This window comes from Amblyomma mixtum, chromosome 10 (assembly GCF_055824585.1).
Source record: "Amblyomma mixtum isolate Tamu chromosome 10, ASM5582458v1, whole genome shotgun sequence".
Lineage (NCBI taxonomy): Eukaryota > Metazoa > Arthropoda > Arachnida > Ixodida > Ixodidae > Amblyomma > Amblyomma mixtum.
The window spans coordinates 163144701-163158455 of NC_143021.1; the positions used below are offsets into that span (position 1 = coordinate 163144701).

At 45.8% G+C, this 13755-nt stretch overlaps 1 long non-coding RNA gene across 1 annotated transcript; it reads right to left on the bottom strand.

The window, feature by feature from the left end:
* Window positions 1-1220: 1220 nt before the first annotated feature.
* LOC149327570 (uncharacterized) lies at window positions 1221-12538 on the bottom strand. The gene is made up of 3 exons (XR_016286336.1): window positions 12234-12538; window positions 2788-2833; window positions 1221-2270 (listed from the first exon to the last, which is right to left on the bottom strand). It is a non-coding gene; the product is annotated as an uncharacterized LOC149327570 (long non-coding RNA).
* Between the last annotated feature and the right edge of the window lie 1217 nt (window positions 12539-13755).

Consider the following 13755-nt stretch of genomic DNA (forward strand, 5'->3'; position numbering starts at 1 on the left):
AAGGTGCATGCGTACTCAAGTCTCGGCCTGATGATGAATGTGTAGGCTAGAAGCTTTGCACTAGAACGGGCACATTTTTATCTATGCCAAAAGAAAGCAAAGTTTCCGAAAGGATACGTACACATGTTGCTCATATGCATATTCCAGCTAAGATTATTTGTTATAGTAAAACCTCAGTATTTGTATTCATTAACTTCCTCAAGCGGATGATTTGTTGAAGGGCATACGGAAATGATAGGCTACTTTTACTTTGTATATTGGTCACTTTCATAAAGACTGTTTTGTCATTGCTAAGCTTCATCTCCCATCGACTGCACCATGAGTGAATGTTGTGAAGGTCAGAATTAAGGATGACTTGGTCTTCGTAGGATCTGATTTCATAAAACAAAACACAATCATTGGCAAAAAGCCTGATTTGCACTGGTTCACTAATTACATCCACAATGTCATTGATGTAGACCAACAACAATAATGGTCCAAGCACACTTTCTTGCGGCACGCCAGATGTGACCGGAAGGCAGTTTGAACAATGGGCATCAATATTGACGAACTGGGCTTGGTTAGAAAGGTAAGCAGAAACACAGGCAATTATAAAAGAAGGAAGACCAATATTCTCAAGCTTATATATTAGTTTGGCATGTGAAACAAGGTAGAAAGCTTTCCTAAAATCTCGAAAAATTTTTCTCTTCATGGTATCAGTGGCTTTCTTTCCGTAGGCTTGGTTGACAATCACCTTTTTGTCACAGAAAGGATCAAGACTAAGTTAAGAGTGCACCAAGGAGGCTGTCTGCTTCTTTGTTTTAAGATAAAATTTTGGCACCAGTGGAGGATGTGCCAAAATATCCAGCACACCAGGAAAACTTCATATTGACAAAAAACAAGCAGCCATTTCACTCTCAAAATGCTCAAAACGTGTTTGTCACAGCCAAATCTAAAAGAGACAGTGTGAACAGGACATCAATTCTCATCTTTTCAAGCAATTCTTAAACTACAAACAGAAAACAGGTTATTCCGAAGAAACAATTCTAAAGTTATAAACACAAGAAATTTCTCATCACACTTTAATTAAACCCATCATAACTCAGCCCCCTCCAAAACTGCTCAGAATACTGAAGTGGCCTCTATACCAAAAGAATTTACTTAAACATCAATTATATAAATAAGCTTCTAGAAATTATACTAGGACGACTTATGATCTGGTTGCAACAGCAATCCTGGTATTTCATCATGTATTCGTTTAAGAAAAATAAGCAAAACTTATGGGTATAAAGCGATCTTTTGGGGAAATATCACAAAGAAATCTTCCCACAATGTAGGAAGGTTCTTTACCCAAATCAAACTACTACAACTAAAGCTTTGCAAAATATAAAATAATATTGTTACTATTCTCCGTGAACACAGCCTAATGAGCAAATGATGATCTTAGCTCAGTAGAATAACTGCAAAATTTGATTATATATATCTTCAAACTGTATAAATATTGTGCCAAATATTGGCTTGTTGAGGGGCATTACACTAAGCGATCAGGATGGCAATGTGAAAATGAAACAAGTCTAAAGCTCCTTTTACAAAATTTTGCCACATAGCAAGGTACTAAATCTTTAGATCGACTAAATGAGCAACTAAAGTGGACTAATTTCCTTGAAGCTATCACAAAGCCCACAGCTGAAGTGCATTTAACTTGTCAATCGTAAAGCACACTACCGAGTGCCACTACCTATGGAAAATTTACAAATACAGCATTGAGAGGCAGGTTACGCTCAAAGTAGACTAACAGAAAGCCATTCTTAAAAGCCATTCTTAACATCTGTAGCAAACAAACAAGCAGCTCTGAAAAAAATGCACTAAAATTCAACACGAGATTGCACAGCAGGCTGTCACTATTGCGCGCTTCTTGTCCAGTGTCCGAAGTCACCCTCCAATGTCACACACACGCTGGAGACTGCTCTACAGCATGTCAAGCACCATTACATCAATATTCGTATAATTTGTCACATTGTCAACATCGAATCTTATCTTTCGTGCCTGCTGGTGCAGAGTTGTCTAAAGGTAAGTCTTTACTGCCCAACTCAAAATTTGATAACCTGCTGCCACTCAGCTTAAAGACCACTCTCGTCACATGAACACTACTGCAGAGCGCACATTCTAAGTCACTTCCAGCTTCTTTGCCAATTCCAACTCCTAGGAGTAGGGTAAACAGCCTTTTGGATTGAAGGCTGCCGAGTATCCAGGAGATTTCCCTTGTACAGTACCATGCCTGAAGAAGGTCACTGCAAAAGGTTGTACAAGGCCATCTTACTCTAAGAGCACTTGCTGCTGGGCTAGTTGGTTTTGGTTCATAATTAAATAGTTTTAAGGCGTAAAAAACAGACAAGACACATAGTTAAGTGACAGGACGAAGCGCCATTTTTTTTGCTAATTGTTTTTACGTGACCCCACGAAGAAAGCACACGGCGGAAAAACACACTTACTTCAACGGGGACCAAGCCGTTCTTGTTGCTAAAGGCGACTGTCCTTGCACGAAAGGTGTTGGCGACGACACATGTGACACAGTCATCAGTGAAACGCGGACATGACACACTAAAGGAAAGGCCCACAGTACTAGAAATATAGTCTAAGAGCACTTGCACTTCGTCCTGTGACCTATCTATGTGTCTTGTCTGTTTTTTGCGCCTGAAAACTATCTACTGATGAGCCATCTCACTCACAGGGTCAAAGGGAAATGACTGATTCCTGTAAGTGCAGCAGCAGCACGAAAAAGTAGCCCCCCTCGTGAAATTTACTCACCTGAGCGACACATACAATCTGCATAACCCTTGTGCAGCACATTGCCCTGCAAACAAAAAGACACCCCACTGCAGCTGCCAGATTCCAGAGGAAGCGTTTGTGCAGAAGTGATGCAGAATTTACCAACAAAACAATTCGTAATGACAACTCAACAAGATAACCATCGGCTACTGTTTAATTTCAGTTTTTAGAAAAATGGTGTGCACTTTTTTATTTTCAAACTACTGGATTTCATTTCAGGAACCTTGTACAGAGCATGTAAGGCATGAATAGTCTAGCCACCATTAAAACCATTCCAGAGACCCCTTTGATCATCCCTTAGAGATGTGAGGCAAAGGTAGTAGCACTTTAGCTTGGCAGGCAAGCATTATTTGCCAGCAAGTGTAACCTCTGGGTGCAATTTGCAAGGCACCCTCTAGTGAAGGTTCTAGTGAAGGTTAAATGTAGGCCTTGTTTTAGTATTTTGCAGTATCTTGGTCTTGGTAGATAACATGAACAAACCAGCATGCCAGCATAATGCGCTGTGGCCTTTTTTTATTTGAAAACAGAAATGAATACAAGCAAACTATGTACAATGGTACTGGACCCATAGCCAAAGCTAGTGTCAGGTCCAACACAATGATAAATTGCAAAATGCAGCAGGTGGAGAGAACACTTCTCACATAAATAACTTCAAAATATTAAAATCACAACATACATAGCTAATATATACATTTGTTATCATGCATACATTCTTTGTACGGAATAACCTGAAATAATAACAATTTTACAGTCATTTGGGTACAGAATTTACAGCTCAACCGGCGGAAACTTACAGATTCAGCAAAAATATTTTAAGAGATTGTGAAAAATGATTTTTAATTTAACATCATGAAGGATGTGATTCCATATTTGTGCACAGCTGAATTCAATCAACCTATTCCTGTAGGTATTGTGGCATATTGGCGGGTAAAATGATTTCCACTTGCATCTCTGTATCCCTTTTAGAAGTTATAAAAATACTGTGATGAAACGGGTCATTGAATTGCAGTATTTTATGAATTGTCTGTGCTGTTTTTAACGAGTAGATGTACAATCTGTAAAGATAAAATATGTGCCGGCTGAAATAGTGGCCTGCTGGGCCAAATGTAGTTTGAGTATGTGATAATTTGTAGCGCCCGGCGACGCTATAACGCGCTGGCGCTGAGATCGGCGTTCCCGCGCTAGAGGAAAATAAAGATGGACAGCGCGTGCTGGGCGCGGACGCACGGCACGGGCAGTTCGGAACTTGAAGCCTCCCACGCTGGTCGTCTCTCTCTGGTGCTCCGCTGCGACCCCGCAAATCCTCAACAGTGGTGACCCGGCGAACCGTGTCTTCTACCCGGTGGCGTCCTAGCATGGCGTACTGGCAGCACCCAAGTTGCGACCCGCCGCTCCCGGCGTTCCGGCCTGCAGGCGTCGGCGGGTGGTTCGCCCAACTGGAGGCTGCGATGTACCTGAACAGCATCACCATCCAGCCGTTTAAACATGCAGTCCTTTGCGACATCCTCCCGCCCGACCTCCTGCGTCGGCTCACCTATTCTGCCTTCGGCTGCCGGCCATACGATGAGCTTCGTGCGGCCGTCTTGGCGGACTTCGGCGCCTACTACGTTCCGCCGCCGCTCTACGACGCAGCGGACCCGTTTTCGCCGCCGCCAGCCTCTGGCCCTGCACCGGCCTCGCTCGCGCCCACGCAGCCTTTATCAGAACCCGGCCCGCCTTAGCCCCTCGCCGCCACTCCAGTCCAGCGCCTCTGGCCCGGCTTCTTTAGCACCGACCGCACCAGAAGCTACCGCATCGATTCCGGCAGCACATCCTGCTACCCCGGTTTCGCTAGAAGCACTGTGCGACGACTCCGCGGCCCGAAGTCCGCAGTCATTCCCTCAGCAGCTCGTTGAGGTGCCTGGCCCACCGCGGTTTGCCACGTCAACGAACTCAGCGACAGATGCGCCTGTCGCCACCCTGTTCAGTGCCTCCGGCCATACCGCCTCCACTAAGGACGATACAGCATCTACGGCACAGCCCGGTGAGCAACTTCTCTTATCTGCAATGGTGCCGCCCTCAGTCTAGCTCTTCCTCGACGAGTGCCCCACTCCGCCAACGCCTGTACCCTACTGCGTAGCATCGCTGCCAGCCGAACGCTCACATGCCGCCTCATCGCTCATTCCCCTAAAGTCGTCAGTCACTGACCTGAGCGATCGTGCTACAGGCGAATTGAGTTTGCCGCCACCGCAGCATATGCCACATACCAGCCCCACTACCTCGGCGGCCACACCGCCTGCCCAAGAGGCCCCACCCCAAGCCCTCATTACGGTCAAACGCTTCTCGGAGTCTTGACCCTGGCAGCTCGACACTGCCGCAGCAAGCGTCTGCTTTGGTGCCTGACTTGAACCACCTTCGGCACCGAATGGTCGAGCTACCCACACCGAGTAGTGAGGCAGTTGTCCATCCAAAAGCTGTGTCTCTTTCTGTCAGCCAGCCGTCTGACGTAGCAATCTCAGCTATAGGGCTGCAGCCACCCACAGCCGACCATGCCCACCCGCGAATCAGCACTGGCCAGTCGCTCCGGACTGTCACTCCCGCTTTGCCCAAGCACCTTGAATTGAGCCCAGCATCTTCCTCCCGCATCGTCCCAGCTGTCACCATTGTGTCGACGGTCACACCACAGCTGCTCTCAGTCCATGGAGCCGTTTCATCCGCTCCTGTGCTTGTGATCGTGTACTCGGCGCGTCAGATTCCCATCGGCATCAGCTGCAACGTTCCGACACTGATGACACTTGTGCCAGCGGGCAGCACTACAGTCGGTGAAGACCCAATCATGGCCTCCCCTGCCCCCATGTCCATTGTCAGCTCGGCACCCTGCATCATTCGCCCATTGCGCAGCAGCCAGGCTCGTCCACCTGAGCCCGCGCACTTCACCCGACAGCTCTTCCCGGCCCCTGACATGAACTTACTGGACCCTCATACTCTCCTTTCTTTTACCGAGCGCACATCTCGACGTTCCGTCTAGGCGGGGGGCCCTGTAGCGCCCGGCGACGCTATAACGCGCTGGCGCTGAGATCGGCGTTCCCGCGCTAGAGGAAAATATAGATGGACAGCGCGTGCTGGGCGCGCACGCCCGGCACGGGCAGTTCGGAACTTGAAGCCTCCCACGCTGGTCGTCCCTCTCTGGTGCTCAGCTGCGACCCCGCAAATCCTCAACAAATTCTTAGAGCCCTCTTTTGTAATCTTACAACGGGTTCAAGATATGTTGGGCACGTGTTGCCCCAAGATTCTATGCAGTAACTTAACTGTGCATAAAAGCCAAATATAGTATACGGAGAACAGAGAATTCAAAACATTCTCCCGCTTTCAGGAGAATATGGCATCCAAACGCAAGTTTTTAACAAACTTGTTTTGTGTGCTTTATCCAGTGCATATTAGAATCAAAATGCACACCTAGGTATTTAAAACTTGTACCATGTTGTAAGGGCCGATTATTTACATGCACTATTTACATGCATTGTAGTTTAAACTTTTTCCCCTGGAGCTAAACACTGTATATTTTGTTTTCTGAATATTTACAGTAAGCTGGTTGGTAGTAAACCACTTTAGGACCCTGAGAAGTTCTTCGTTTATTTTCCTGTTTAGTTCTTCAATTCATTCTCCTATAAATACCAATGCCGTGTCATCAACATACATTAATGCTTGAGGATATTTTAAGGTTGACGGAGAGTCATTCACATACAGCGAAAAAGAGATCGGCACTCCAGTCAGCTTGTAATAAAAAGAGCGCAAGGACACATGACGAGAACAGAGAGTAGACACACACGGCGCTGACTTGCAACTACGTTTATTGGAAAAACACGCTGCTTTTCATGGCAGGGCGTCAAGAAAGCGCGCGCATGCGCTTTGTCAAAAATACACTTATCGGGTAATAAAATGTCTCCTAAAGGCACTTAAATGTCTCCTAAAGCTGCCCCCACTTTGCCTACCTAATAAGGTAGGCAAAGTGGGGGCAGCTGTTCAAAGGAAGAGAGATGGAATGGGAAAGAAAACAGGGTGTAAAATTAACCATGCAAACAGGTTCGTCTCGTGTAAGGTTGCTGTGGTCTACCAGATTCATCTGTCCTGTGGCCGTACTTATATTGGCCAGACAGGTCGCTGCATTAATGTACGGCTTTTGGAGCACCAAAATTCTTTGGGAAAGTGTTCAGCAAACTTGGCCAAGCATTGTCTCGAGTGTAAGTGCACCCCGTTTTTCGTTGACACCGAAATCTTGTTCATACATAACGATCGTAGCACGAGAGAAGTAGCAGAGGCATTTCATATCTTGAGAAAAGGAAACAGATGTCTCAGCCAGCCTTCAGTAGCATTGTCCTCTAAGGAAATGAAGTTGCTAAACAGTGGTTAGCACCGATAATCACCCGTGCCTTTAGGAGACATTTCATTACCCGATAAGTGTAATTTTGACAAAGCGCATGCGCGCGCTTTCTTGACGCCCTGCCATGAAAAGCAGCGTGTTTTTCCAGTAAACGTAGTTGCAAGTCAGCGCCGTGTGTGTCTACTCTCTGTTCTCGTCATGTGTCCTTGCGCTGTTTTTATTACAAGATGCTTAACCAACTCGCCCAAACTGCCATTTTACTACACTCCAGTCAGCACGGCCTCCGGTTTAGACATCAAGTTATTCATTACAACTTGCTGTTTGCGGTTGGTGAGATAACTGGTGAATAATTCTGCTATTTGCCCTCTAAAACCATAATTACGAAGTTTATCAAGTAGGATGGTGTGATTAACGGTATCGAACGCCTTCTTAATGTCTAAATACACAACTATAGCTATCTTGTTTTAAAATTTCTGTTAGGACCTCTCCGGTGTGAAGCCGTGCTGACTGGCGCTCATTATACTATATTTGCTTACGAATTTCCTGACATGTGAACACAGACATTTTTCAAAAATTGTGTTAATAATACTGAGGACCGAAATTGACCAGTAATTACTTTGTACTGACTGCTGTCCCTCTTTATGAATAGGCACCACTTTAGCGACCTTTAGCTTTTCAGGAAATGTTGAGCTCTGAATCAGTGATTAAACAGGTGTAATAAATGCACGGCCAATAAATAAATATTATCTTGAAATATTTTTACAGGGATTGTGTCGAGTCACTCCTGTGCATTCTCATACGGATGCACTTTCCAAAAAATAAACAGAGAGTGTCCATAAAAATACAGTATTTAAACTGAAATTAAGCTGAAATCTCCTTTACAGTTAAACACGCCTTTCAATCCCAGTTATCTACAACCACACAGTTGGAAGGAATAACTTACGACATCGAAAATGCTGTTTATGTAAAGGGTCAGTAAGGTGCTATCTTTCTAAACCTTTCTAAGGCATTTGAATTACTTCCTTATCAATACTATAGGGATTTAAAACAACGTAATTATAGAAACTGACTGCCTTTTGAGGAACTGTAAACAATGTGTTCTTAATATGCATGAATGATATCCATTTATGAGCTGACCCTGGGGTACCAATCTAACTCTTTGCGGATGACTGCATAGTGTATACAAGATCCAAAATTCCATACAAGTTTCCATGCAAGATCAAAAGTTATATGAACGTTAAATGGATATCATCAATTCAAACTTCGTGCATTCATTGGGGAAAAAAACTTAATGTTGTCAGAGAAAGCAGTTGTCAGAACAAGCATGAGAAAGTGCCACTGCACAACCTGAGCTGGGAACAACGCATAAATAACAAAACTTAAAACTAAGGAGGCTCAGGGAAAGTTTCACTTCCTCAGAAGAACATTTTGCAATGCTTTTCCTGCTGTAAAACACTCGTGAGGCCAAGCCTAGAATAGACTGATATTTTTCGGAGCCCTCACCAGAAATATTTAATAGGTAGGCAAATAAGAACAAAATTTAGAAACTATTCAAACATATCCAACCTGCCTAGCTACCAAGTCTTACCTTAAGGCATCATCACCACAACCTGCCCACTGCATTGTGAGCAAACTGCGTGGCAGTTAATTAATTACTGGCAGACTCATGCTAGCAAGTGCAACGCAAGTCTCACAAGAAGCAAATACTGTTTTTGTTGTTCACAACTGTTACCTGAAAAGAAGGTCCTAACGGGAATGTTGGTAACAGGCGCGAAAAATGGGACTACCGCAGACAGCTTCACATGCACTGGAGAGGTTGCTTTGCCTCCAAGCACCTCCAAAGTAGGCAGGCAGCCTCTTTCGGTGACCTGTAGGTTAGGTTAGGTTAGGTTAGGTCAGGTCAGGTCAGGTCAGGTCAGGTCAGGTCAGGTCAGGTTAGGCTAGGCTAGGTTAGGTTAGGTTGGGTTGGGTTGGGTTGGGTTGGGTTGGGTAGGGTTAGGCTAGGTTAGGTTAGGCTAGGCTAGGCTAGGCTAGGCTAGGCTAGGCTAGGCTAGGTTAGGGTAGGTTAGGTAAGGTTAGGTTAGGTTAGGCTAGGCTAGGCTAGGCTAGGTTAGGCTAGGCTAGGCTAGGCTAGGCTAGGTTAGGTTAGGTTAGGTTAGGTTAGGTTAGGTTAGGTTAGGTTAGGTTAGGTTAGGCTAGGCTAGGTTAGGTTAGGCTAGGCTAGGCTAGGCTAGGCTAGGCTAGGCTAGGCTAGGCTAGGCTAGGTTAGGTTAGGTTAGGTTAGGTTAGGTTAGGTTAAGGGTTAGGTTAAGGGTTAGGTTTAGGTTTAGGTTAGGTTAGGTTAGGTTAGGTTAGGTTAGGGTTAGGGTTAGGTTTAGGTTTAGGTTAGGGTTAGGTTAGGTTTAGGTTAGGTTAGGTTAGGTTAGGTTAGGTTAGGTTTAGGGTTAGGTTTAGGTTTAGGTTTAGGTTAGGTGAGGTTAGGTAAGGTTAGGTTAGGTTAGGTTAGGTTAGGTTAGGTTAGGTTACACTTTTAATCAAGAAACTGGCGTGCCCCAGGGGTGCATCCTCAGCACGACCTTATTCCCCATCAAAATGAACTGCATAGGAAAAGTAATCCCAAAATCCATAATGTACTCAGTTTACGTAGACGACCTCCAAATAGCATGCACGTCTTCCAGCATACCTACCTGTGAGCGACTGATACAAATAACAATAAATAAACTGGCTACCAGGGCAGATAGAAACGGATTTAGATTTCCCCTCAGAAAACAGTAGCGGTTCTGTTCTCTTTGAGACGAGTCCTACAGGATCACCCCACACTATATCTAAACCAAACCCCATTACCTGCCAAACAAGAGCATAAATTTCTAGGGATAACTTTCGATAAAAAGCTCACTTTCTGGCCACATATAAACAGCTTAAAGAAAAAAGCTTCCCAGGCCCTGAATGTGCTGAAATTACTGTCAAGAAAACGCTCGAGGTCTGATAGGGCATGCCTGTTACATAGATATCGTTCTCTGGTTCGCTCTAAGTTAGACTATGGTTGTATAGTATATGGCTCAGCAAGACCGTCCTACATAAAACGACTGGATCCTGTCCACAATCTTGGTTTAAGGTTGTCTTCTGGTGCTTACAGAACTTCCCCAATAGCAAGTCTGTATGTGGAAGCTAATGAACCTCCCTTAGAAGATCGAAGAACTGCACTAACTTGCACATACATCCTCAAAATCCTTTCTCAGCCCAAACATCTCTGTTCCCAATTGTCACGAGATACTCATCCTGAATACTCTTCAACAACAAGCCTCACGCGATTAAGCCGCTGCTCTTGCGCTTCGAAGAAAAATGCCAAGCTCTGAACATGCTAAATGAAATTAAAAATATTGCCCCAAGACAGGAAGCATCATACACAATATAGTAAAGGTCACAGCACAAAAACATGTTATAAAATTCTGCTGGGTTCCCAGTCACGTTGGCATTAGGAACAATAAAAGAGCCGACTTGTGTGCTGCACAGACCAGAACCATGGAAATAAAACATTTGAATTTGCCTCCTAGGGATTACATGAAGTCAGTACATAGCAAACTAAGAGCCAGGTGGCAAGATTGTAGGGAAAATGAAGGAAACAACAAGCTGCGACCATAAAGCCCATTTTAAAACAATGGAAATCATGCCGTCATAAACGGCGTTTTATCGAAGTAATTTTATGTCGTTTACGGATCGGTCACACACACATCACCCATAACTTCTTATTAACAAAAACAGACAAACCTGTGTGTGGAATGTGTGGTGAGGAGCTCACAGTAAATCCCATTTGAATTTCTTGTTCGAATCTCGAAGAACTTCGCAAAAAATTTTTTACGGTATTTTACAATGAACACATTCCATTTTATCCCGCATTGCTTTTAGGCGAGCAAACACTTGTCGAGTTTTCACTTGTTTGTAAGTTTTTAAAGAAAGCCAACGTTTTAAATCTATTATAATGTAGCCTCTATGCACTTAACATAACATCATCTAACCTTGTGTTTGGCGCATGATAGCCATAGTTGAATTATGCGCCATAAAACCCCATATAACTAACTAACCACTTATTTCCAGATGTTGATTTCGGGAAAGGGCCAAGCAAGTCCATGGAGATCTGCTGAAAGGGCCTTTAGGAGGGTTCAATGGGGTACAGAAATCCTGCTGGTCGGGTAAAATCTGCTCTAGTATCGACCTTAAACTGGACGGGACTTCCATCAACAAATGCTGTTATGAACCAAGGTTCCTGATCATCGATATTGTTGACATCCCCAAGGAATACTTCCTCTGTATTAGCGGTGCCTTTCTTTGCAGTGGTATCTCCTCGTGCAGGCCGTCTCGATGACTGCTGGCGTGCAGGCAAACACACTGTTGCAAATTGACTGGTTTTTCCACAGTAACTGCACACTTTCCCCGATGCCGGGCACTGTTTCTTGAAGTGCTGTTGCGCATTGCCGCACCATTTGCACACGTTTTGGCCGGTTTCTGTCCGCCTGAAGACTTGGCTGCTTTCCGTGGCCCGTATTTGTACCTTGGTCAACCTTTCGGGAATCGCAGCTCCTCAACTACAGCGTTTTGTTCAGCCGTCTCGCGCAACTAGTTCTGCTGCCTTTTCACAACCTCTGAATTTCGCGCCATTTTTGTCGCAGACTGTAGAGTAAGCTTGGGATCGAGTTTCATCCTCTCGCTAAGTCCAACGTCCAAAAGTCTCACTACGAGGCGGTCACGAATGAGCTCATCCTTGAGTTCGCCGTATTCGCACGTCTCGGCAAGTTTGTGTAAGTCTGTAATGAACGCCTCGAATGACTCACTGCTTTGCTGAACCCGATGGTTGAACCTTGCCCTCTCGTAAATTATGTTCGTGCAGGGTATGAAATGCTCCTCAAACTTGCATTTAACAGTAGCATAGTTCGCCATTTGAGCGCCTGTCATCTTCAGTCACGCTAGAATATCTTCAGCTTCCTTCCCCATCGCGTTCAAGAAGGTGTATACTTGCGTTGTTTCGTCACGCAGGTGCAGTGAAGATACGAGTCGGTAGCGTACCCACCTTGAAATCCAGCGTTTCCAGTCCGCTGGGTCGTGGAAGTCCAGCTTTTCGGGAAGCTCGATGGCAAAGGGATTGAAGAAGTTCCCGCCATTTTCATGCTGCGCTGCGGCGGCCCTTTGTGTGGCGTCTTCTCTCTCGACAGGCATGCTGGAGGCTGATTGATGCGTGGTCGCTCACCACTCGGTCCTCCTCCGTGTTCACTTCACCGTTTACACACCGCTGCAACCATGTCGCGTTACCAAGGGAATGACGACCCTTGTTAACAGCACACACACATTTATTGCACTGCCGTACCTCCAACCATGGCGCCAGCCACCGGGCAACTGCCCGCGCTCGTTTCCCGCCACTCCGTGCGTTCACCCCAGTCCCCACACAGGGTGGTGGCGCCATCTCTCGCGCCCGCACTCAACCACTATACACGACACTTCCCATTTAAATGGCACGTCTGCCTTTGTCAGGTGGGTCAGTGGCTCAGCGATGCGCGAAAATTTCGTCACAAATCGTCGGTAGTATGCTCACAGTCCGAAGAATCTGCGCAGAGCTTTCTTATCGGCCGGTGGCGGAAACATTGCGATGACAGCTGTTTTCTGCGGGTCTGGGCGTACTCCCTCCATGCTAACAATGTGGCTTAGAAAAAGCGGCGTTTCATTGACAAAGTGGCATTTCTCTGCTTTCGAAGTTACGCCGGACGATTTGATTGCGTCTAGTACTGTTCGAAGCCTTTTTAGGTGCTCCTCAAAGTTCGAGGCGAAGACAACAACGTCTTCTAAATATAGCGGACAAATCTCCCACTTCAGGCCTGCAGCACTGCATCCATTATTCGCTGAAATATCGCTGGAGCGGACCAGAGACCCAACGGCATCACCTTGAACTCGAAGAGGCCATCTGGAGTGACGAATGCGGTCTTCTCGTGATCTCTTTCATCGACCTCAATTTGCCAGTAGCCGCTATTGAGGTCCATCAAATATTTCGTTGAGGAAAGCAATCGCCGTTTCTCTGTTAATGTGCCGGTATTCTTCGCTGAAGTTAGTCAGCAGTACTTCGGCTTGCCCTTTGCGGAATTGTGCGATGCCTCTTGCGATGCCGATTCCTCAGTCGAGAAGCAACTGCATGTTCCCCTCGATAATGGCTTCAGTGTTATTCGCTCCCGTGGCGCCTACGGTGACGATAACGCTTGAGCGGGGCGACACGCTCACTTCTTCTTCCAGGACACTAAGTGCAACGTGATGTTCCGGAGTCCTCATCGACGGGATGACGTCGTCCGTGGAAAGTGTGATCAGCTTGGATCGCAGATCAGCTTGGATGATTGCCTGTAGTTCATTAAGGAAATCCATGCCTAAGATCACTTCGCGGAAACATTGCCGTAGCACTACGAAGGTTGCGCGATAGGTATGTCCCTTGAGAGTCACTCGCGCCGAGCATCGACCTCATGGCGTAATGAGGTGGCCCCCTGCGTTGCGAATTTGCGGGCCGTCCCAAGCTGTCGTTACTTTCCTCAGCTGCGCAGCGAATGGTCCATCCA